Source organism: Spermophilus citellus (genome assembly GCF_964194105.1).
Source record: "Spermophilus citellus genome assembly, chromosome: 6".
In the NCBI taxonomy this organism is placed as follows: Eukaryota; Metazoa; Chordata; class Mammalia; order Rodentia; family Sciuridae; genus Spermophilus; species Spermophilus citellus.
Window position 1 is genome coordinate 145809183 of NC_138187.1, and position 27627 is coordinate 145836809.

Below are 27627 nucleotides of genomic sequence, written 5' to 3' on the forward strand. Positions count from 1 at the left end.
AGCTGCTCAAATCATACCATCAGGAAAGCAGAGTACAAAGAAAGAGTTGGGCATGTCCAACTGAAGGGCATGTCCCCAGTGAGCTATTTCCACCAATTATTCCAAATCTGTCTACAGTTTCTTCCTCCTCCTAGTAGTACATTGAAACTATTAATCCATCTAATGCATTAATCCATTGTTGAGTTTAGAGCCCATATGCTCCAATCACTTCCCAAAAGCCCCACCCTTGGACTAAGGCTTAGGACAAAGCTTTCAACACATGAAGGTTTTGGGAGACACTTCCCATCCAAACCATAATAGAACCAATATCAGTGGCACCAAGGTACCCAATGGGTTTCCAAATAAGCAGAGGGGCTTCAGAGAAGATGCTCCCATTCTTTGTCCCTTAGAATGTCAGAGCTGAGAAAAAAGAATAGGAAAACATTTAAAGTTGGTGCCCAAGAAGAAGAGAGTAAATCCAATATTTTTTGCATGCCAGAGTTTGTGCCCATGGTTTTCTTCTGGTTGATGGTCTGAGCTTTCATATATTTGGCAGGATCCTTGTTGACTAAAATTTGCCTGTTGAGGCCTCCATTTACAGTGGTGCAATTTGTATATCTAAATGGGCCCATGGGGCCGAGAGTTGAAAGCAGGTACATATCCCAATGTTGCTGAATCCACCTTTCAGGCTGATGTGGTAGCCATCTTTGTAATTAAATTTTAATGAGAGAAGGGAAAAACCAAGGTTCATCTTGGAAATTCTCCACCATCTCCTTGCTTTCCACCACGTGTTGGAGGGAGATGCGATACAAGTTGGTAAAATTCTCTGTTAATTCCAAGGGGCTCAGCTCTTCAAAGAAAATGGTAGTATGCACATAGACTAAAGTCCCTTCCACAGTCCCATTTCTGCTACAGGGGCACTCCGTTCTGCTCTAGTTACTGACAATCATTAATGTTGAGATTTGCTCTCTCATTCCTGCTTCTGTTGGTATTGCAGAGCCAGAACCCATCTGTGGGTCTTCAGCTCTGGACCAAATTAATCTTGGAGTATCATCAGCAACTTCACACTAGAGAAGTTGGCAAAGAGCTGGAAGAACTTCAAGAACATGGTGTGGTAAAGTTGTGCTGGGCCTCATAAAATGAGGCTGACAGGAGCAGGTGGTCACTGCTCACTGCATGGGCCGCCACCTCTACCATGTGAGTCAGGAAGCTGTTCCTTTCACCAAACATTGAAAATAGTTAGAGAACCATGTGGCTTGGGAACTGGGTGCTTTTTTTTCACTGGGTAGGCAGATTTGAGACATAGAGAGTGCTCTGAGAGAATAGTAGTTTTATAAGACAAATGATACTTCATTTAAGTGCTTTTCTTCTATCTCTTTCTAGTAGGTTTTCTGTTTCTTCCAGCCCTGTTTGGCTTGAATATCTAGATCCTGCAACTGACTGAGTAGAAATATTCCATGCAATTTGCATTTTCTTTTAGCTTAAATGTGTCAAAGTGTAAAAGGCATGCCCTTGTCACCTCAGGGTTTCCCTTAAATGGATCTTACATTGATAAAGTACACCTGAATGAATGAGAACTTTCTCTTTGCAGAGTCTCACAAAAACTTAATTGCATTTATCAGGGTTGGCCTGACTCTGTGGTTTAAGATACCAACAGACAGTGGAATAGCAATTTCCAAGATCTTGTCCCTGGGCCACCTCTTTCAACAAGTGTTGATGCTCTGGGGACTGTAGCTGGTAGGTGTGGCATGGGAAAGAATGCAGATGATACTTTTTCTGTATTTTCTATTCATTTCTATTTCTGTATTTTCATATCCTGAAAACATCCAAGTTTCTGATTCTCCAGCAGTAGATTCAATAAATGCAACCATTTAATCCCTCCTGGGACAACATTTGTTGTCAGTCATTTGTTTACCACTTAATTTTCAAGGCAATACACTAAACAAAACAGTCTTTGTTTCAGAGGAGAAGCCAGTAAGAGAGCTATGACTCAGTTCTAGAAGCAGGAATTCAAGACTTATTTTTCTTTTTTTAATAAATTTGCTATTTTTATTTCATGTTGTGATTTTTTGTTTCAAGTCTTGTTCAAGTTTAGATCAAAATAATAATGGAGCCACTAGATATTTGTAATATTTTAAGTCTCTTGATTGGTGCTTGATTGTCTTTTGACTTGATTCTGATATGACTATTTCCAATAAAGGTCCCAAAAGATTTTTATATTCTGACTGTTTGTGTTAGCTTTCAATTACTGTTAAAAATACCTGAAATAGTCAACATATAAAAAGTAAAAGGGGCTGGGAATGTGGCTCAAGCGATAGCATGCTCACCTGGCATGCTCGGGGCATTGGGTTTGATCCTCAGCACCACATAAAAATAAAGTAAAGATGTGTCCACCGAAAACTAAAAAATCAATATTAAAAATCTCTCTCTCTCTCTCTCTCTCTATATATATATATATATATATATATCTTTAAAAAAAAAGGAAAAATTTATTTTGGCTCATTGTTTTACAAATTGCAGATTGCAGTCCACAATCTATTTACCCCAATACATTCGGGCTTGTGTTGAGGCAGCATATCAGGAAAGGTAGTGGAGTACAGACTATTTTATTTTATGGCCAGACTGCAAGAGACAGAGGAAGGAACTAGGATTCCACAATCCTCTTCAAGTGTATGCTCCAGTTACCACAAACCTCCTAGCAGGCCTTAGCTTTTAAAGTTTCCACCACTTTCAAATAGCACCAGATCTGGGAACCAGTTCTTTTAACACATGGATCTTGGGGAAGATACTCACAATCCACATCACATTATTGCTATTTCATTTTGGCAATCTATTATGAAGATGAACTTTCTCAAATATTCTCTGAAACCTTTTTGGGTATAATAATGGTTTAGATAATTTTTTGCTCCTGTGATCAAAAGACTCAACTAGAACAATTAGTGGAGTAAAAGTTTATTTAAGGACTCCTGGCTTCAAAGGTCTCAGTCTGTGAGTGGCTGGCCTCATTGCTCTATGCAAGAAGTGAGGCAGAACATCATGGCAGAAAGGTATGATGGAGGAAAGCAGCTCAAGACATGGCACCAGGAAAGACATACACACAAAACACACACACACACACACACACACACAGAGAGAGAGAGAGAGAGAGAGAGAGAGAGAGAGAGAGAGAGAGAGAAGAGCTAGAGTTCTCCACACCATGGGAAAAATATGAATCCAAAGGCACTGCCTTCAGTTACCCCTCAGTTAATCACTCTCAGATTACTAATGCACTGATTAGGTTAAGATTCCCATAAACTAATAATTTCGCCTCTAAACTTCTTTGCATTGTCTCACACATGAGCTTTGTGGGACACCTAATATTGAAAACATAACATTCTGTCCTTGGACCCCCAAAACACATATTCATCTTACAATGCAATATACTTTAGTCTATTTCTAAGAGTCCTCATATTCTCAACAGCTCCATGACTGCCCAAAAGTCCAAGTCCCAAGTTTCCACTGAGACTTAAGGGATAATCTGAGTGTGGGTCCCTGTAAAAGTCAAGTGAAAGTTACATATAACCAACATTTAAAGGCACAGAGTAAAATTTCCATTCCATAAGGGTGAAACAGTTCTTAGAAAGAAGGGATGGAACCAAGGCAAGACCAAAATCCTGTAGTCCCATGTCTGGCATGGAGAAGCAGCCACTACTAGAATGGACCAGAAATGAGAATAATAAAAGAGGGAAATACAGGATGTGCCCCTTTCTCTTGTCCTCCAGACAATTAGCACCAATTCCTGTTGAGTAAATATAGCTGGAACCTTTAGGCTGGGGATCCTAGGAAGTGGTGATAGGAAAACAGAAAGCAATAAATAAGAGTGAAGGACAGGCAATGACTGATATGCATGGAAATACTTAGTAATGTATCAAATATTACAAGAGAAGTTTTATGAATGCACATACTGAAATCATTTATGAACAGAGTTGGATTGCTTTAATAAATTATGTTCTAAGGTTTTCTTTAAAATTTTAATATTTTCTCACATTTTGACCTTCTTAGAAATACAGAAAAATAATTCTTTGAGGAACTCAGTTGAAATTTTGTGAATATGAAATGGTCCAGGAAAAAGTATAAACATGCCACATATTGGATTTAGAAAAATTATCTTGATTTTGAATTTTAAAGAATTTTCTAGTTTGTAATTTACTAGAATAACTACGTAGTATTATTATGCAATAGTTATATGATAGGTAATAAAACTCAGGTAGTTACAGCAAAGCAAGGTTTATTTCTAAAAATAATAAAAGCCTTAGTAGTTGATACACATGACTGAGTTGTCAGTTAAGACTATCTCACACCAAGTACTGCACCATGTCTCAGACTTTAGAGTCTCCCAGTGAGGAAATAGGGTGTAGATATGGAGCAGTGTGCAAAAAAATTAAGCACATTTCACTTTCCTAAAATAAATTGCTTGCTATCACTTAACAGAGTTATTAAAAGTTACCCAAACTTTAAAACATATTAATGAAATGTGGTTTTAAAAATACAAATTTTAAACACTTATAAGAAAAAATGTTATAGCCATTCTAGTGTGGGCAGTGGAAAATGCATACAAGCATACAGAATGCATAAAAGCAAAATCTAATTATAGTAATGACAACTATTATTATAAAAATAAATTACATCTATTCAAAATTATTTGGATTGCCATTTTTCTGTTCTTAAATGGGTATTGCCAGTTTTAGAAATATGTTCATTCATAGCTCCATGAATTTGCATATATAAATTACAATTAATTTCCTATTTGAGTGTTTTTGTACTCAGGTTAGAGTATAAAATGTTAATTATTCTTTTTATGGCTTTATTAGTGCTCTATAGTTATCTGTACTATTGAGGTTCATTCTGACCTAATCATACATGCATGAGATATAATTTGCTTCACTTCAGTCCCCAGTACTTTCTCTTTCTCTCTCTTCCTTCCTGTCTCTGTCCTACAAGTATGGTCTCCCTCTGGCTTGAGCAGAATTCCTTTAAAAAGCCTGGCCTGTGCTTAAATCCTTTGTGGTACTATTGTTCATCTCTACAAATGTGGATCCCAAAAACCAAGGTCAAGAAAACTACTAGTAATTTAGAATGTTTCCTCCAAAATACTAATACATAAGAAACACTTCTATCTGGGAAGACATTACTGAACATAGGTAAACTATAGGATCACTGCTGATAGGGCCGGAGCATGTCACCCCTCAGCTCACCTTTGTGTAGTCTGAAATCCCTTCAATTGCCAGTTCTACATTTTGAAGGCACTGAAGAAGAACTATCATTACTTCAATCACAAAGTTCATCAGAGACTCAATGTGTATTTCACAGTTACCCTAGCTGACATTTTCCTGGGAACAGGAAAATGGTGTATGCGATTACAATTGCAGGTAAGGATTAAAAATATACTGAACGACCATAAAAGTGTGCCACCAAAATGAACAGAGCCCTCTGCTAGAGAGATGGTGAAAGAGAGGAGAATGGGAAGAAGAAACAGGGGGAGGGAAGGATGAGGAGAAGAAGAAGAAAAAAGAAGTGGAGGAGGAGAGAGAAGAACAGGAAGAAATATTAATATTAAATAACTCATCAGAATGAAATAAAGAGGGCTGAGACTGTAGTTCAGTGACAGAGTACTTGCCTAGCATATGTGAGGCACTGGGTTCAATCCTTAGCACCACATAAAAATCAATAAATAAAATAAACATATTGTGTAAAATGTAAATAAAAATACAAAAATATTGGTGGAATGTGAATTTTAAAAATTCAAAAAAAAAAAAAAGAAATCCAGAGAGAGGGAAGTTGAAGAAAATAAGTTTCATATTGTATCTTATTTCAGTTATATTGCTTTTCATTTGATTACCAATAAAATTTTCTCTTTTCTTCTGTTCTAAAATATTTTCCTTCTTTATCATGTATTATAAAACTGCATTTAATCATGTTTCCATAATTATACAGAAGTGCTGGAGAATTAATCAAAATATTGTCACCAGAAGTAGCATAGAACAAATAAACCTTTGTTTTTTGTATAGAATTTCATGATAAGGAGTGAAAAACAGAAGGCTAATGAGTTGGGTTTGTCAGTAGAGAAATTTTCTTTTGTTGCCTATTATTATTTCTTGGAAAAAAAGTAAAAAACAATTGTGTTCAGCTCACAGTAATAGATTTCTCAAGTATACATGATGAGGATATATTTTTTTATCTCTTATTACATCAGAATTTAAGAGGTAATCTAGGACGAGTGCAGTGTGAGTTCATAAAAGCATCAGAAGCCCAGGATTTATCTATCTGTTCTATCATAGATATCATGCATTGTCTATACTTAAGTTCATCTCAAACTTAAAAACTGGTTGCTGATGCTATATCAGTCACAGGCACTTTCCAGAAAAGAAATAGAGCTCAAAGGGTAAAAAGGTGCCTACAAATTGAAACAGAATCCAGGCCTCTTTACAGAGCTTTCATTGGAACTCCACAAAATTAATATTAATATTAATATTCCTACTTCATTAATATTCTCTATTATTTGAGGAAAGGCCCAATTTTATTTTATGCTGGACATATTACTGTTAACAGTTATCATTCTCTCCTATTGTTATAATTTACAAAAAAAGGGAAACTATCTGAGTAGGCAGTAGAAGTCCCTGCTACAGGCTTCCTGTATATAGAACTGTTTAATCAGATTCCATATCAGAAAAAAAAAAAGAATGAAACTGAAAGAAAAAAAACTTTCAATTAAAAAACCATCATGAATCAGATGAATGATAATGTTGGAAACATTAAACAAACAAAAGAGAACATTTTGTGAAAAATAACTAGTTAGAATTTGTCTTGGTGCAGCATCATTCATTAGTGTAATGAGACTGGTCTCTCTCCACAACTTCTTTCAACTCTGATGCATGGATTTGGAGCAAGTTACTTAGCATGACTACCTCTGCCCTTTCTGTTGCCCTGTCTTAGGAGTCAGATATTCATACAGGAAAAAAAAAAAAAAAAACCTTCTCTTCCTCTTCACAACTCAGTATAAATTTCACAAAAGGGGAAAAACACATCCCTATAACTAATGCTCAAGTTCGTTTAATTTTAAAGTTCAGTATTACTCATCCCACTTCTCTGAGGACATAAACCGAGTTTTCACTGAGTTAAGCCTTTTGACATTGCAAAGTCAAGTGCTTTTGGCCTTGGATTTAGTGTAAGAGCAGAACATTCTGACTTGGCAATTTGTAGAGGCTCATAATAGATCATAAGATATTTCACTTCTGCAGGTTTATTCTAACGGATGCAGCCTAGAGAAGGTATTTTGAGACTTAGGCTACTTATGTTTTAATACTTGACAAGGAAGTGCAGCTTACTCTGGGTGAAATGCTATTTCTATGCAGGCAGAGTCGCATATGAAGGGATTTAATCAAAGCCATAAGGGCCTTGATGAAGAAGCAATATATGTGCAGTCCTTCAAAAGGTTTGAAGACAGACATGGTCTCTGTTGAAGCAGAAAAGATGATGGGCAAAAATTCATGGGAACACCTGAACCCCTGTTTGGAGAGTTGTTCTAAGGACAATAGACGCAAAAGGATTATCAGGCAAATATTGGCCTATTATCCACAAAATGATGGGGCCCTCACAAGACAAAAAATAATCCTTGGAAATGTTGTGTACTTCAGCAAGAGTGACTTCATTTTCATCTACTGTAAATCCAGAAACTTCTATATGTATCTGGCTATGATGTGCCTTTGAATTATCCAGAGACTGGCCTTAACATGCATGCCTATTGGGCTAGGAGGTAGGAGAGTCTTGGCATGTGTAACAGTATCACTGAGGTCTTTGCTAGCAATGTGACTAAGCACAGATACAACCATGAGGAAGAAAAGTGTATCTCCACAGGCAGGTGTTTAGACATTAAAGGGAATGCAATAATAAAATAAAATATTTGTTGGATTTATAAGCCTAAAAAAGAAGTTAGATTTCAGTATTTCACGTTTTAGGGGATATGACTAGGCCTGAATAAAAATTAACAAAAAAGCAAGAGATAATCTTCAAAGAAAATCTAAAATAAATCCTCCTGAAAAAGGTATGAGTCAGGAAATCATTGATTAGTCAGTATCCTCTCAGAGCTGCAGACAGATAGTCTACTTTGAAAGCAATTAAAGATGAACTTTGTGAATATGGCTTCCCCTATAAGAATGTATGTTAACTCTTGCACATATGTAAGAGAAGACCTGAAAGACAGGCTATAGGACTAACACATTATTGAGTGAGATTCTAGGATAATTGATTTTTGTAGACTCAGTAGCAAGCTTTTCCTGTGTTGTGATGTGAAACACCTCAAATTAGAATGCTCAAGGAAGGTTATTGGTAGGTATTCTAAAGGAATCACCTATTTTAATTACCTGTTTTCAAATAAGCCCCCTGTCATCAGAAGAAATTGAAAGGACTTTTGAGAATTGAGTGAACAAAAATAAGGACAAGAAATATACACCTTAATATACTGCAAAAGAGAGCTGGAGGAAGGAAGGTCTGTACCTTTGGGTTCAGACATCTTCCTAAGAGCTTTGGCAGCTAGCAAGCAAAAAGATATTTCAATATCCTTAGTAATAAGAATAATGCTCATCAGCACCACCATGTGGGGTCTCTGCACCTCAATCAGAGTCGCTAAAATTAAACTTAAAATATAACACCAACAAATTGTGGCACGGATTTAAAGAAATTACATCATTCATACTTCATTTCTGGAAATGTGAAACGGTCCAGCCAATCTGCAAAACATTTTGGCAGTTTTTTTTTAATGTAACTAAATATGCAATTACTATTCAAAATAGCAATTGTACTGTTGGGCATTTATCCCAGAGTAATAAAAACTTATGTTCAAACAAAATCATGTACACAGTTATTCACTGCAGCATTTTTCCTAATAGCTCAAGCCTGGAAACAGTAGAAATGTTCTTCAGCTGGTAGACAATTATACGGTAGCATATTCTTGCTGTGGAATACTACTCAGCAATAAAAAAGGAACAGGTTACAGATAAACACAACTTTGATGAATCTCAGGAGAGTTATGCTGGAAAAAAATGTTCATTTCAAAAGACTTCATATTGTATTGTTCCATTAATAAAACTTTCTTAAAATGCCAAAATTATAGTGGGAGAACAAATTAGTGGTCTCCATGGGTTAGAGGTATATAGGGAGAAGGAAAGTAGTAATAGCTGTTGAAGTTTGAATGATGGGTCCTTGGTATTGAACCAGGCTTCATCTTGTGGATTTGTTACATGAATCTACACACTTGAAAACTGCAAAGAATAAAATATACACATATATACACCTATGCACATGCACACATACATAGGAGTCCATGTAAAACAGATAAAGGATAAGAGTGAATTGTATCAATACCAATTTCTTTGTCATGTTATGCTTCAAAGTTATGGAAAATGCTACCATGAGGTAAAACTGGGTAAAGAATATACATATTATTTCTCAAAATTGTTTGTGAATCCAAAATTATCCTAAAATACAAAGGTAAGTAGTATCTAATATAAAAACACAATAATTTAATAAACATATCAAGAGAGAAGTTTAATATTTAGTTAATTTGTCTTCCCACAGAGTATTAGATAAGAAAAAAGACAGGATGCAATTTAAACAAAAAAAAAAAAGCAAAGAAAAAAGACTTTTGCTTGTTTAGGTTTTCTTTATCAGGAGTTTGATCTTATAATGTCCCTTAGGATCATGTGCTCTTTGGGGGCTTCTTGTACTGCACATAACAAGCAATCCTGGATTATATGACATATCAGAACATTGTTCAATCACTGGTAAAGTTTTCTTAAACAGGAAAAAAAAGGATGAGCTACTTCATTCTATGCATCTGATGAAACTGAAGTTCAGCTCTAGTCAATTGATTGCAAAATCCTGACTGGGTTTATATTTCTCTAAACTTTATCATTTTGCATATTATCCTCTGGTTCCAATGTTATGTAAAAGGTTCAAACTAATTCTTGCATTGTGGATATACATAGAAGTGTATAAAAACAAATATTTCATAATGTTATGAGCTTATAATATCTTACTTTTGATTCAGTTAATAAACATTTTTGTTTGTTCATGTACTTTTACATATAAATATCTTAATCATCCTGTTATATAATTTCAAAAGTCTCCTGAAAATCAGGAAAACAAAAAAAAATGGTCTTTACCATCAACTTATCATTAGGCTATACATTGTTATGTGTCTGTTCAAACTTTATTATTAAAATATTAACAAACTCATAGAAATAGATAAAATTTGCAGAAGATTTACAAAACAGCATAAATCAGGAATCATATTGATCAGATTTTAGAAATAAAGTAGGTTAAAACTGGATTTAGGAAGAAAACAGAGATTCCCCAAGGAATTTTACATTAAATAGTCTTTTCAAGGCTGAAGGTAAGTAGGAAATAAAGTGATGAGTGAATCAAAATCTCTTAAATTCAAATAGGGTCACAAACTACATTCTCCTCCCCAGAAATCATGGCTAGTCTTTTAATTTGACCCATTCAAATAGGTTCATCATCAAATTGATTGGATATGATGGATTCAGCTTGTGTTTCCTAAGTGAAAAATGAGGTATAATATTTTTTCTATACTTATTGGCTGTGCATTCATCTTCTTTGATGATCTATTCAAATATTTTGCCCATTATTGATGGGACATTTATTTTCCCATAATTGAGCTGTGAGGATTGTTTATTCTGTAAACTAGTCTTTAATCATATATTATTTTATCATGTTTCTATTTCCCCCCATCTGTGGCATGGCTTTTTATTCTCCCAGTTCTTCTCCAGAAGCATTTAGTTTGGATTTCATTATCTCTCACTACTAAGGCCGTACTGATAACAAGTCCTTGTCCCAGGAGAAGCAGAGGTGGAACAGCAGCCAGGTGGGCTGAGACACAGGGATTACACAGAACCTCCTATCTACTTGTGGGCCAGTGGTGCCCCAAAGAAGTACCCTGCCAGGGCAGAGGCAGGTCAGGGCATGCCAACCTGTGGCACCATAGCATGGGCTGCCCAGGCCCCGTGTGGAGTTCTTCTCCATGAAGCATCAGAGCTCTGAACCCCCAGCATTCACAATTAGTTGGACTCAGCTTTCCACTTCTCAATCAGCAATAGGAAAATGGAAGTGGGGCAGACCCACCAGGAGATTAAAGGGCTAACCAGTAGTATTGGTACTTTTCCAACCTTGATTAGCATAAATTTGGATCAATAGTATTGACCGAAGTGCTTTATAAACCCCTAGACTAGCACACCCAAGGATCAACCCTGCTTGGTTCCCTTCTTGATCCATGGCATTTCTATTTTTATTCACACTTGAATAAATTCTACTCTAACACTCACTCATCCTCATCAGATGACTTAATTCTTTGAATTCCCAAAACAATAACCCAGAAATAAGAAATTTGTGGTGAATTGCTGGGGTCTGCTGCAACACTGGAGGACATGGTCTGCCTTTAAGAGCTGCCACGATTCTTGGCTGCAGGTTGTGAAGCTTATGTAAACCTCACCCACCAGCAGAAATAGAAAAACTCCAGTTTCTATGCTTTATGAGTTCTCTACCAACTGCCCTGTGAGTTATGAGGTTTTTCCAAACTTGCTGGTAGAAATAAATAGTCTGTTCTCACTTTTAGGTGAGTACTGGACACCATTATCTCTAATCATTTCAGGTGTTTTTAAATTTTTTTTTAATGTGGTCTTAGGTAATTGTCAGAATCAATCATTTTTCTGGCGCAAGTTCATTCTGTGCCAACCAGTTCTCTGCTGAATAGTCAAAGCAGGCAGCAGAGCGCTGGAGAGCTCTCTGTGTGCAGTTTACTTCTGTTTTCTCTGCTCACTCTCTCCAACACAGGAAGTCTCTGTGTTCCACCTACGTTCCTGACCATCTCTACAGTCTGGGGTCTCCTGAAAGGCTGTGCATTGGAGCAATCTCAGGACTGACTTGTTTCTTGTCTCTCATGGATCATCACCCTTTGTTGCTTGATTACCAGTGGCTTGAAAAATAGCTCTTTCATGCATTTGCCATTTTTTCCATTGTTGTTGTTTAAAGAAGTAAGGTAAATTTAATCCTTTCATTCCACCTTTTCAGGAGCAGCAAATGAAAATGTAAAGTAAAAATTGTTCTTTTAAAAGCAAAACATTCAAGGTAATCTATAAGACGTTAAAATTTTAGTTAAATCAGAGGAGGCCCCCCTTATTCACCCTACATCATAACATTAATGCTTACTAGAGTAAATTTTGAATAAATACCAATGCCTTTAAGTGAAAATGATAGTATAAATGTCAATCTACATTGCTTTCTTTCAGGGGAGAGGACTGTAGGCTAGTTCTATCTAATATAAATTTACTTTTTTTGAGTGTGTGGCTACCTGAAGAAACTTATAGGTTCTTCCAGAGGACACTCTTCATCTACAGAGCATAGAAGTAATTTTTTCTGGACTATTCATACTTGAAATGAAAGAGTATATGCAAAGACATTCAAAGAAGAAAAAAATCAATAGGATAATGAGCATGAGCAAAATTGCTCAGCAATGCTCTTGGAAAAATAATTAAATGAAATATGTATTTAATATGTGTTAGGTTATATAGATACATACATATGAAAATGTATTTGCTATATAAAATATGTGTAACTTTAGAGATAAATTTGTGTTTGTATAGGTTGGGCCACTTACTTAAAATATCTTAAACTCAAAATATTCATATTAACACTAAATAACAATTAATTCACCCTTGCCACACACAATTTTCTATTCTTTTCCAAATAATATGTACATGTTATAGTTTAGATATTGGGTGTCCCCTAAATTTCATGTGTAAGACAATGCAACAGGGTTTAAAGGTTGAATGAGCATGTTATGAAAGCCTTATCCTAATCAGTACATTAAACTGACAGGGATTAACTGGGTGGTAACCTTGGGCAGGTGGTGTGTGCTTGTAGGAGGCAGGTCATTGTGAGTATGTCTTTGGGATTTATATTTTATCATGGCAAAGTGAGCTCTTTCTCTCTCTCTCTCTCTCTCTCTCTCTCTCTCTCTCTCTCTCTCTCTCTCTCTCTCTCCTTCGTGGTATGATATCCCCAGCTGCTTTGCTCTGCCACCCCCTCCCACCATGATGTTCTGCCTCACTTCCACCCAGAGCAATGGAGCCATCTGTCTGTGGACTGAGACCTCTGAAACCATGAACCTCCATAAACTTTCTTCTCTAAAATTGTTCTTGTCATATTTTTAATTCACAGCAGCAATAAAAAACAAAAAAACAAAAAAACACCTGACTAAAATAGAAATTGGTACTGAGAAAGTGTGGTCATTGCTTGACTAACCTGACCATGTGGTTCAGAAGCTTTTAGAGCTTTTGGAAATTTAAGGGAGGAATTTTGAAAAATTTAGAGATGCAAGCTAGAAAAGCCTTAGATTGCTTTAAGTGGAATTTAATGGGCAATTCTTTGAGGAGTTCAGAAGACCTGAATATCAATAGTACTCTGCTCAATAAAGATGAGGTTTAAGAGAAAAAGGAGGGCTCTATTAAAAAATGGGACCAAGGCCTTTCATGCTCTATTCTGGTAAAGAAGCTGTCTACATTTCACCCATGTCCTGAGATTTTCTTTGAGGCTGAATTTAAAAGTGATAGACGTTTTAATTTGGCAGGAAAAAAAATTCTAGTCACCTTAGCATTGAAGAGGTGGCATGGGTGTTGCTGGCAGCTTTTAGCCAAGTTTATTGTGATAATATGAAGCAGAAAGCAAAGAAAATAAGACTTGAAAAATGTATAGTTTGGCCACAAAGCTATGAGTAAAACTGGGGAAAAGGAACTTGGGGTTGTTCAAGAGCAAACAGCCACTGAACAGATGTTTTTAAGTACTTTAGCCAGAGACAGCAGGAAAGATGGCTTGAGGTCATCTCAAGAACTGGCAAGACCACATACATCTCAGGCTCAAGGGTGTAAAAGTAAAATTTTCTTTGAGACCATGTGGGCACCTGGTTTGCATGGAAGGAAGGTCTATGAAGTTTTATTCCACTTAGCCACCCAGACCTCAGAGGCTGCTGGAACCAGATTTCCTGGACGCTTAGCTCCTGCATGAGGTGGTGGCAGATCTTGGCATCGACCATACGGTGCTGGTTCTCCAGAAGTGCAAGGTACTGAAGTTATGGAGTCATGGAGCCTTCCACCAAAATCTCAAAAGAAGGTCTAGGAGGCCATGCAAAGTGTCCCAGGTCAGAATCCCTTCCTGTCAACCCTGAGAGGGTGATGTGTGGAGATGTGAGGAGGAAGCGGCAGTGGAGATTACCAAGGTAAAGAAATGCCAGTGACAAAGGACATCTCCCAAGAAAAGCTTGCAGGAATTGACAGAAAGAGAAAGGTCATGTGGGCCGCAATCAGCAAGGCCATGGGTCTGAGCTACGTGAGTTCTTTGGAGAAAATATCACAATGCCATGTGCTCTAGATACCAGACAGGAAACTACAGGACTTGTTTGTCCACCTGGATTTCTGTCTGCTTTGGTCCCATCTCTTTTTTATATGCCCCCATTTCTTCACATGGAAATGTTTACTATGAGCCTTTATGTATCAAACTTTTAATTTGCTTTTGAATTTTATAGAGGCTCATGCTGAGACTTTGCCTTGAGTTTCAGAGGCGACTTGAGACTTGAAATTTTGGGCAAGGCTAAAACTGGCAAGACTTCAGAAACTTTTGAAAATGGACTAAATGTAATTGCATTGTGAGATAAGTATGAACTTGGGAGGCCAGGTATGGAATATTCTGTTTTACATATAAGGTGTCCTCCAAAAGGTCATGTGTGAGACAATGCAGGAAGATTTAAAGGTGAAATGATTGGGTTATCAGAGCTTTATATAATTAGTGTACCAATCCATTGACAGGAATAAACTGGGTTGTATGTATAGGCAGGTGGTTGGAGTCATGGGGATATGACTTTGGGATTTATATTTTGTCATGATGAGGAGTACTCTCCCTCTCTTTCCTGATGTAATGTCCTGAGCTGCTTTCTTCTGCTGTACCCTTTTACTGTGATATTCTGCCTTACATCAAGTCCCAAGGAATGAAATCAACTACCTATGGACTGAGACCTCTGAAACCATGAGTCCTCAAATAAACTTTCCTCTGTATACTTGTTCTTGCCAGGTCTTTTGGTCACAGCAGCAGAACAGCAGACTAAAACCATTGACATTTTCAGGTACCATTAATACTCAAGTATATTAAATATTATGTTTCTGAATTATAATTGTCAATGACATTTTGACTGATTAATTGAATAAAATGATTTAGTTATTTCAAATATGTAACAGTGGAATATTGAAGAAAATCGGATGAGGGGAATATGGTATGAGATCATTACGTTAGTCTCTCAAACAATCAGAATAACAAATTGTTTTCATTATAGAGCTGTGATTGAAATGCTTCATGACAGAACTTTAATTTCAATAATATAAAGGAAAAATCACAGATTAATATTATTTACTTTTTAAAACAGAAAGAATTGCTAATAGCTTTAATTAAATAATTATTTTAACCAAAATATGTAATTTTTTCTAATGTGGTTCCTTCAAATTAAGAAGATCCCATAAGTGCTTTAAGAAAGTGTTGTCCATCCATTGACTGATTAGAATTTAACACAATTATAATATGTAAAATCTTAGTTGCAGATAATAAGACCATCCAAGATGAGAATATACTCATAAATGTATTAATATAAAAATGTGCAATGATTAGAGTGTCCCACATTGATTTGAAAACACCAAAAGAATATATGTGCAAGGAAAAAAATACTACTATCAGCCAACTGTAAACTGTATATTTTTTACACTACCTGAAAGACGTTGATAAAAGGAATGCAAATAAAGCACAATTTTATTCATACTCAATAAAAACAAAGAGTGAAAATGCATTGACTTATATAATCATTGTCCTTCTTCAGGTTTTGTTTTAGTCAGCTTTTTTTGCAACTATGACTAAAAGATCTGACCAGAACAATTGAAGAGGAGGAAAAGTTTATTTGAAGGTTGATGGTTTCAGAAGTCTCAGTTCATAGAAATCCAGGTCCATTCCTTGGGGCTGAAGGTGATGCTGAAAATCATAATGGAAGAGTGTGGCAGGGGTAAGCAGCTCACATGATGATCAGGAAGCAGAGAGAGAGAGAGACTCCACTGGCCAGATAAAAATATATACCCCAAAGTAATGCTCCTAATGCCCCACCTCCTCCAAACACACCCCACCAGGCTCCAGCCATCACTCAGTTAATCCTATCAGGGATTAATTCACTTACTAGCTTAAGGCTGTCATAACCTAAATAATTCACCTTTGAATACTCTCCCATTATCTCACACATAAGCTTTTGGGGGACACCACATCTAAACCATAACAGGATTTCATTCTGAAATTGTCGTTATTCATTTTAGTAGAATATGTCTGTTCTTCTTGAATAAAGGATTGTAGATATATGTAAATGTTTTATTAATTTGGCAATATTTATGCAGATTTTAATATGCAAACTGATGTAGACTCTGGAATAAATACAGCATATACTTAGTTTGTGTGAGGTGAACATAGCCCATTTGTAACCTCAAAAGGAAGCAGAACATGGATTTTTTCAGTTCTAAGATTCTGTGACAAATGATACCATACTTATAACAGTTACCCTAATGATACTTTATTGTTAAAGAGAAGAGGAAAATGTTGTTAGCCTGTGTAAAGCATCAATAGGTATTGGTTTCCATATGTTTACTTCAGTGTTCAAGATTTCTCTAAATCTTTCATTTCTATGAAGAAGGAAAATGAAACATAATTTATTTTTAACTTTGCCAGGAGCAACTAATGCTTCCAAATTGCTATTCATGTATTATTATTTCTTATATTACAACAATCTTAAAGACACAATAAAGAAAATTGAATTTTTACAAAGAAGCTTACTTCAGGGTAAGAATAGCAATTTGATTTTTTTCTTCTGTATTTTTGACAACAAATTATGTGGTTTAAAAAATTGGATAATAAGTTCTGTCAAATTAGTAAATGAAATAAGCAGATAAATATTAGTAAGTGAAGATTAACTGAAAAGGAAAAGTAAAATGACAAAATTATGGCATATTATCAGTGATAAAAACATTATTCTTTTGCAATATTGGCTAGTTTTTAATATTTATTTTTGAAGACAAAAATCAAAAGAAATTAATGTTGAAAATGGAAAACTGAATGTGTATCTAACATACTTATTGCAGGAATCTCATGGCCTCATGGGCCTATTTCCTACCCCAGCTCACACTAGTCTTGGTGGGAGTGTGGACTAGTGTGCAACATAGTTCTGTGGTACTTGTGGCCACATGTGTGGCACGGGAACATATAGGTGATCCTTCAGTGACATTGCTGCTCAGAGCTGAACAGAATTCTTCTCTGGATTATCACAATCCGGTTACTATGGCCCCCAGAGAGACTTGTGGATATGGACTACTGTTTTAGGTGCTCCACTGGCTCATGCTCAATAGCACACCAATAGCAGATTTGGGTCAAAGCTGGGCTTTTATCACCTTCTAGTGTTTCAACAAAGACTACATATAAATAAGAAAATTATGTCAAACCTGGACTTAGACTGCCATCTAGTTCTAAAATAGCAGAAATGAATACAGGCCTAGAAAAAATAGACCACTTAAAATTTTTTTTTGAAAGATAGGCAGAGACAAAGACAGATTACAAAGACTGGAATAAATACCTAATATTTCACTGCCGACAGGAGGTCACATACCAACAAGCAACAAGAGCTGTCAGGGAAACATTATTACACCTTATGGTCAAAGTAAGTTCCTAGAATTTGTCCATATAGAAACTAGTATACACACTTTCAAACAGAGATTTTAAAACAGCTGTTTTAAGAAAATGTAAGCTTTAAGAGAAATGATTCAATACTCCAACAGAGAAACTTAACAGAGAGATGGAACAACTAAAACCTATCAAACAAAAGTCCTTTAACTGAAAAACACACTGAGCCAAATTTAAAATGAAATGTGTAATGCATTATAGTTTGGATATTTGAATATAAGGTGTTCCCCAAAAGCTCCTATGATAATGCAAAAGTATTTAGAGGTGAAATGATGGGATTTATAAGAGTTATAACCTAAACTGTCCATCCTAGTTTGGGGGCACTAACTGGGTGGTACCAGTTATTGAAGCAGGCTGAAGTAGATTGGTCACTAATGATGTGCTCTGGAAGGGTTCATCTTCTCTGTGCCCCTTTTCTATTGTTCTCTCTCTCTCTCTCTCTCTCTCTCTCTCTCTCTCTCTCTCTCTCTCTCTCTCTCTCATGCCTCGCTGTCATTTCCTCCACCATGAACTTCCACCATGATTTTTGATTTCCTGCCTCACCTTGGCTCCAGAACAACAGAGATAGTCACCCATGACTAAATGTATGAAGCTTTCAACCAAAAAAATTTTCATCCTCTATATTGGTCTTGTCAGGTATTTTTCTTATAGTGACAAGAAGCTGACTAACACAGATTCATCAAAAGCAGAATATGTCAAACAGAAGAAAGAATGAGTGAACCTAAAGTTAGGTGATATGGATCCGGAATGTTTCCCCGATGCTTATGTGTTAGGCATTACAGCAACATTTAGAGGTGAAATGATTGGATCATAAGGACTCTGACTTTATCACTAGATTAATCCATTTAATGGATTAATAATGTGAATGGACTTACTAAGAGTGGTGGTGAATCCTAGAGAGCAGGTGAGCATGACCAGATGAAATAGGCTACCTGAGGGTTTTCCTTGTGGACCATACCTGTTCCTGGCCTCTTCCTTTGTCTCTCTGCTTCCCAAGTACCATGAACTGAGAAGCTTTCCTTCACTGTGCCCTTTCTGCCATGTAGTTGGTTGACCATGGAATGAACCCCCTGAGAGCTGACCCCAAATAAAACCATTCTCTAAGTTGTTCTTGTCAGTCATTTTGATCACAGCAATATGAAGGTGACTAATATAATGGACTATTAGAAAACACACTTTAGGAAGAGAAAAAACAATAATGAAAAGAAATGATAAACAATTACAAGAATATTGAGATGTCATTCAAAGAGGAAATATTTGGGTTTGAATGTTCAAGAACTCGAGAATGCAAGGGAGTGGAAAGCATACTCAAAGATGTAATAACATAAAGCATATCAAATGTTTAGCAGGACACAAAATATTCAGGCACAGGAAGGACAAAAGTCACCTGGTAGATTTAACACAACAAAACCTACCTCAAGAGATATTATCCTCAAGCTTTCAAAGGTGAAAGACAAAGGGAAGTTTATCAAGACAGCAAGAAAGAAAAAAAATGCATGTGAGTGAAACAAGTTGTCTCACAGCAGACTTCTCAAGGGAGACCTTCTAGGGCAGTGAAGAGCAGCCTGGGATTTTCACATACCAAAGGGGAAAAATATTGCCAGCCATGACTAAATATGAAAGAGTCAACTAACAAAGTTCTCCTTTATGAATGAAGGAGAGACAAATACACTGTTAAATAAAAGTTGAGAGACTATATCTCCACCAAAACTGGTTAATAGGAAATATTGAGGGGAATTTTTCAAACTAAAAGGCAGTGAAGTTAATGATTCATGCAAATATTGGAAGGCATGACCTCACTGGTAAGAGTATACAGAACAATTCAGGGTGCTCCAGTATTGAAAACATGGGTACATAGGTCACATGTGTCTTTAGCATAAAGATCAAGGAATGAAACAACCTGCAGCTGTGAATATAGCTGGTAGAGCATTTGCCTCACATGCACAAAGCCCTGGGTTCAATCCCCAGCACCATAAAATAAGAAAAAAAACCCAAAAGAAATGAAACAACTTGCAAAAACAATAAGTATATTACTGTGTTAAAATTAGGCAATGCAAGGATAAAAGATGGATCATAAAAAAATCAAAATATGGGGAAAAATGGAGGGCAAACAGATTTTTTATTTAGTATATTTTTCATCTCTCTTGTTTCTTTTGTTGTCTTTATAATCATGTTCTGTTGAAATCATTTCAAAATGCAATTTTGTAAGCTTCATGGCAACCACAAAACAGTAATAAATAAGAGTCAAACCAAAAATAATAAGCAAGAATCAAAACCTACCAGTAGAGCAAATCAATAATCTCAAAGGAAGACTGCCAGAGAGAGAGAAAGAAAGAAAGAAACCACAGTAAAACTTAAAAAATAAGTTACGAAATGGCGGTAATGAGAAGTCATCTACCAATGGTTATTTTAATAACTGACTGAATTCTCCAAGTAAAACATATAGATTGACTGAATGGAAGAATAGAGCTAAAATAAAACAAAAAGACACAGTTTACAAGAAACTCATTTCTAAAGATGTACACAAATGAAAGTAAAATGACAGAATAAATTATTTCATGCAAGTGGAATCCAAAAGAAAGTAGAAGAAGTAGTCACCCTTACATCATATAAAATAAACTTCAAATAAAAAATAGTACGCTGTGACAAGGAAGATCATTACATAATGACAAGGTGAAATTAGCAAGAGGAAATAACAATAAAATTAATAAGATGGGAATAGTCTTCTGAAAAAGAAAAATCCAAAATGATGTGACTTGACTACTGCAAACATTTGAAGCAAAACAAATAGCTAACTTGCTGAATTATTTCAAAGAATCGAAGGGGAAGGATTTCTTTGAAACTTACCCTATGAGGCCAGAATTACCTTGATAAACAAACTAGACAAGAAAATAATAAACAAAGAAAGTTACAAGCTCTGTGATGAACACTAATGTTAAAATCTTCAGCAAATATGAGTACACTAAATCCAGCAACACATTTTAAAAATTATTTATCATGATGAAGAGGGCTTCATCTCAATGATACATAATGATTCAATATACACAAATCAATATATGACACAACATATTAACATGTTGAAGGACAAAAACCATTTAGTCAAGCAGTGGTGGCACAAGCCAGTATTCCCAGCTATTTGAGAGGCTGTGACTGGAGGATCCCAAGTCTGAGGTCAGCCTGGGCAAAAAGGAAGATGTTATCCCAAAATAAAATTTAAAAAGTGTTCAGTGTTATAGCACTTACCTAACTTGTATAGGTCATGCTGAGTTCAATTCCCAGAACTGAAAAAAAAAAGAATTAAAAAAGCCAGTATGATCATCTAAATAAATGCAAAAAAAAAATGTAGGTGAGCACACACACATACACACACACACACACACACACACACACCATGAACTGACAAGTCAGTCTTAAGCAAAAACAAGAAAATAGGAAGCACGCTTCCTGATTTCAAATCACACTTCAAAGTTGTAGTCATCAAAACAGCATCATATTGACATAAAAACAGATATATAAACAGATGGAACATAATAAAGATCCACAAAAAAAAATCCAAATTATCTTCCACAAGTGTGCTAATTCCCACACTGGAGGAAGAAAAGTGTTTTCAATAAACAATGCTGAGAAATTTGTAGATTAGAAAATGTAGACAGATACCTATATCACATCAATTAAAGAGATCAGCTCAAAAAGAATTAAAGATTTAAATCTAAGATGAGAAAATCTGAAACTATTAGAAGAAAACAGAGAAAATGCTTGAGGACATTGAAATGAGTGAGGATATTTCAGACAAGACCTACAAAGCATAGGAAACAAATGTAAAAGTAGAAAAACAGAATTGTATTAAACTACATACTTCTGCATAGGAAAAGATACAACCAATAGAATGAAGAGATAATTTACAGAACAGGTAAGAATATTTCGATCTAGATGTATGATAATGGATTAATATTCAGAAGACATAAGAACTCAAAAAGTTAATAGCAAAAAAAATCTTTTTAAAAATAGCAATGGACCTAGACATTTCTCAAGCAAAGATACATAAATTGCCAACAGGTATGTGAAAAGTACTCAACATCACTTGTAATCAGGGAAACACAAATCAAACCTACAATGAGATATCACCTTACTCAAGTAAGAATGGAGTAAGAATGGTTAATATAAGAAATGAAAAAAAAAAACAAAACAAATATTACTAGTAAGGGTGTGGAGAAAAGGAAAGCACTCTCTTGTTAGGAATGTGAATTAGTAAAGCATGGAAAACAATATGGAGATCCTCAAAAAATGAAGAACAGAGCCATAGAAATCCACTACATATCATGAGAAAATGCCACACTATGTCATGGACAGACACACTCCTATTCACTGCATCATTATTAACAATAGCCAAAAAATGACCTAAACATCCATCAACCAATGCATGAATTTTAAAAAAATGTGGTACACAATACACAATAATACTATTTATCCATAAAAGGTCATGAAATTCTCTCATCAACAGCAACATTGTGCTAAGTGAAATAACCCAGGCACAGGAAAGCAAGTACCAAATGGTTTCACTTATATGTGGCTTCTAAAAAAGCTAATGTCAGGAAGGTGAGAGAACAGCAATTACCAGAGCCCAAGAAGAGCAAGAGGTGAAGGAAGAAATGAGGAAATAATGGTCAATATGTACTAAGATATGGTTACATGGGAGCAAGAAACTCTTGTGTGCCATTGCACAGTAGGGTGACTATAGATAATCACAATGTAATGTGCATTTAAAAAATCCTGAAGAAAGGATTTTGAGTAGTTTTATCATAAACAAATATTAAGTGTTTGAGAATTTATATATGTTTAAGCTAATTTAAACCTTAGGCAATACACATATATATTGAAACAACATGGTATTCTAGTAATGTCTATAATTTTATGTTTCTGTATAATGGTTAAAACTTTTTAAATTAAAAATAGTGTGATTATTCAACTTTGCTTTTTAAAAGTTCTTCGAAGTATTCTAGTAATGTCTATAATTTTATGTTTCTGTATAATGGTTAAAACTTTTTAAATTAAAAATAGTGTGATTATTCAACTTTGCTTTTTAAAAGTTCTTCGAAGTTCTATGTCCAACTTTCCACCCTAAACACCTGATGGCATGTCTTCCCATTCCCAAAGTTTAACGCTCACCTTTCAAAATCTATGCTCTAATCATACCCAATTTATTGAAATTCCCAAGATGAGCCATTTTCTTTTTCATCCGATTTTACACGTGCTATTCTGTTTTCTTTGAATATCATTTTTTTTTCAAACGACCACTGTTACATACATCATCCTTATAATTTGGTCAAGCATTTCATGTCTTTCTATGGATGGGATGGTTTCTAGCCTGTACATTTCAATAGTATCCCATCATTGTTTTTTCCTTCTTCCTTCCTTCTTTCTTCTTTCTTTCTTTCCTTCCTTCCTTGTGCACAGTGGTGGGATTTGTTGTGGCATATGTGTACATGCACACAGATGCCAAGCTACATGTCACTCCACTGCTCTCTATATTAAAATACTTGGAAACAGGGACAGCATATGGTTCACATTTTGCTGTACCTAAACCTATTTTCATTGATAGAAATGTATGAGGAAGGGAACAAACAAGTTACTATCTTACCATATAGAAGAATGTCTGGCTTTTTAGGTTTCTATTTCTTATTTTAAAAGGCAGTCCCCAAATGTATTTAACTCTAAGATAGTTATGAACATTTAATGGAAACCAAAGCCCTAAGCTCAACCACATATTATATAAAAATTACAGCAGAAAATGATTTAACCAGCATTGACAATAAAAGCTCAGATATATCAATAATGTGTTACCATGATAAAATGTGTCCCTCTGAATTGTATACCTATTATTTCCTGTCAGTTCCAAATAGAATTCTCAAGAACAAAAAATATTACAGGAACGAGAAAGAATACATACACTGTACTTGTTTATATTGTCAGGGATTATCTATCATTTTGAGTGTCTTGTACTCTGAGCAGATGTTTGTTGATAAAATATTACCAAGTGTCTTCAGAAATAGGATCAAAGTGACTTCAGCCTTTATTAGTATATAACCTAGAGCAAGGGTCTTGACCACTCTCAGTTGTACTCTACCGAGCTCAAAATTAGGAATGATATATGGTCTACCTGAAGTGGTTGTAACAGGATTTGATTAAGTAAAAATAGGAAATAACATGTGTGAAGTTTAGTAATTACATTTGCTCAATAAATTTAATTACTTGATAACTAATATTAAAGATGGTAAAGCTATTTCCTTTGGATTCCACACATATTTTTTTCTTTTTTTACCTTCTTAACTATCAAAAAAATTGTTCTTGGAGTTGCTTCTACTTTTGCTTTCTTTTCCTCAAGATTTTAAAGTGAATTTGGGAAATGTTTGCTGCTCAAAAATAAATCTGAAAAGAAGAAATGCAATAATACAGCATTTATTTTATTAGCACATATTTCAAAAAAAACATTTCATATTATATATATTATATATATGACTTGTGCTTATATATTAAATAAAAGAATAAATGAATGAATAAACAAAAAATTTAAACATGGAACTTAAATTTACACATTGATGGTACTTAAAGCATGTGGCTGGTTCATCTGACATGAATTTTCTTATCATTTTAACCAGAACATTTGTTATTACCTATTAAAGAATTTTTAATTTTTCACTGTTTCAGCTTTACTAAAACTAATAATTATTTGATATGGACAGTGTTATATACTACAATTGTTACAGAATAGTTGAATGGTACAGCGAATTTAATAAAGAAAAATTATAACCTCTTAAAATAATATCTCTGTGCTGATACCACATATTCAATAGCTAATGAAGGCAATACCTGCTTCGGGACTGCAGAAAAATAAGGCTAGTTGATATTCAATAATCATATAAGTCATTCCAATGATTTTCAACATTTTTATGAAACTAAAAATCAGTTTCCTACTATATCTGTCAGTTCTCAGTAACATTGCGTTGCTACTCAATAGAAAAACAAAATTATACATAATTATTGCCAATGTTAATAACATTTGGTCACCTTTCCAAATTTCTCAGTTTTCCTGCTGTCAAAATACATAATTTGAACTGATACAAAATATCAGGTAACCCTCTAGAGGAATACATTTTGTCAGTTGTGGTGTGAGAACTTCACCTCTCTGGTCTCTTGCTCTCTGAAACGTCTCCAGTACCTAGAACTGTATCTAGCCACAAAAGGCACTCAAAACTGTTTGATTAATGAATGATAAATGCAGATAAGCATGCAATTAAAGTATTGACAAGTATGAGGAAAAAAGCAAAAGTCTTTCTTTTTTCTTTTTTATCAAACTGGACAATATTTAATGCAGAAACTTTGACAAGCAGTTGTTTTAACCTTATTGTTACCCAGTAGGGAACAAAGGAAGCTTTATGCTATTAATTAAATTGTATATGCTTTTCATATGTTAGACCCAATTCGATCGTGGTTTGTATATACACTGGACACAGGTAGAGGTGTGATGTTACTGCACTCTGATGTTCTAGCATGACTGTGCACCACAGTGGGAAACTTACCCCAGCTGTTTAGAAATTGGTGAAATAGCTGGGTGAAGTGGTGCACGCCTATAATCCCAGAAGCTCAGGAGGCTGAGGCAGGAGGATTGTGAGTTCAAAGCCAGACTCAACAAAAGCAAGGTGCTAAGCAACTCAATGAGACCGTCTCTAAATAAAATATAAAATAGTGCTGGGGATGTGGCTCAGTGGTCAAGTGCCCCTGAGTTCAATTCCCAGTAACCCCCTCCCCTGCAAAAGAAAGAAATTGGTGAAATGTTAATGAAATCGACACTCTTTATAAATAAAACTATAGTAGCAGAAATACTTCACATTTTGAAAATTTATGGTTTTATAACAAGAGTGGAGTAGAACGGATTTTTGGTCACTGGTTTTGGGACATTTTTTTTTTTTTATTAATTGATGCAGCTGTCCACTTAGAAGTTTCTAGTGCTAAAGTTTGATTGTTTTTTAAAATGTGATACAATATAAAACCAAATGTTAAAAAATATAGAGTATTACCTCAAATTAATTTTTTGTTCAAGGGTACCAGGTGTTGATTGATTTTTAAATCGAATTCTTTATGTATTTCTGGCTGTGTTTTTAAAGTAACAGATAAGATAAAAACGAAAAAGCAAACACAAAAAAACATTAAAAGATATTTTGTTTGATGCTTAAACAGTGTTTTTTTTTTATTTTTAGGACTACACTAAAAACCAATTTAGTATTCTCATGTAAATAAAACAATGTCTTTAAAGATACCAGTTCTGACTCTCCTAGAAGCCTGGCTCCTGGTTTGCAGACCTGTGTATTATTTCTGGTCCAATCATAGACAATTACAGAGGCTTTAGATGACAGGCTAAAGTGGGAAGGCTGCCCTCTCCATGCAGTCTGTGAAGGGAGAAGCAAGTGAGGACTAGCAATCTAAAGACTAGGTCACAGTCTTTGCACATTTACATTTCTAACCCAGTACCTTCACTCTCAAGTTTTTATTTGAAGGCTTGGACAGAGGGCTCTTCAGACCTTCTCATGAAGAGAGGAATGGAACAACATGAAGACACTTCTCCTACTCTCAATGACTGCCTTTCTTCATCACACATCCGTAGGCTTCAGTATCCCTCTCTAGCACGCAGCTGACCCTCTACTAGTTGAATCCTTCTATAGGTGAAAACAAAGCAACAGGAGTCACTGTTTCTTCAAGTTTTCCACACTTGCTTACACCATGGCAGTAAGTGCTTTAAGGCTGAACTATCATTTTTTGGTCTGTTATGTCACCCAGTTACTCTGACATCTGCCAGCTCAACTCTATTCCTGCTTGAGCTGAGCTGTGGATTCCTATCAAAGGAAAGCAAAGGCAGAGGTATATATTTTTCAATACCTTATATTTAAATAATTATACTCAACCACATGTAAAACTAAGCAGAATATCTTACTTCTAAATATTAAAAGAAGCATCTTTCTACATATTGAAGATATTTTTAGACTCAAAATTTTTTTTGAAAAGACTAAAATGCTATAGAGTACATCCCCCTTATCCTGGGTTTCAGGTATTAGTTACCTGAAGTTAAACTTGTTACAAAAATATTAAATGGAAAATCCCAGAAATAAAACATCCCTTATAAAAGTACATTTAAGATTTGGCACCTGGTATGGGACTCTTTTTTCCCCTGTGACGGTTTCCCTTTAGTTTCCTGCTACAGAAAAAACTGCAAAACCATATGAGCAGAATAACACATGATGGGAGTTTGGGTGTCAACGTTTTTCTACTTCCTCTAGTCCATTAGTGAGATTGCAACATGAATGGATTATAATCTATGCATAGGTACTGCAAAATGGACTAGCCCATTTGAAACCTCAACTTTCATGTCTTCGTGAATTCAAGGTGTTAAAATGTTTCAATTAAACATTTTTTGTGTGTGTGTGAAGAACGTACAAAAACAATTTAGAAACCTAAAGTACAGATGTTTTGTTTTCTGATTTATAACCTTTTAAAAGTCTTTTGTTTCCATAAAGAATGTATCCTTAATCAAATACTCAACATTTCTAGAACTTTTATTTTCTAAACAAGTAAAGTAACACCATCATTCTAAGTATTTTAATTTATAATTAGATGTTTTACCTATTTGAATGAATTAAAACTCTAATTTTCACATTGATATCTATGTGTGTATCCGTGTATTATTACATATAATTACACACACACACACACACACACAATTGGTTGACACTTTCGGAT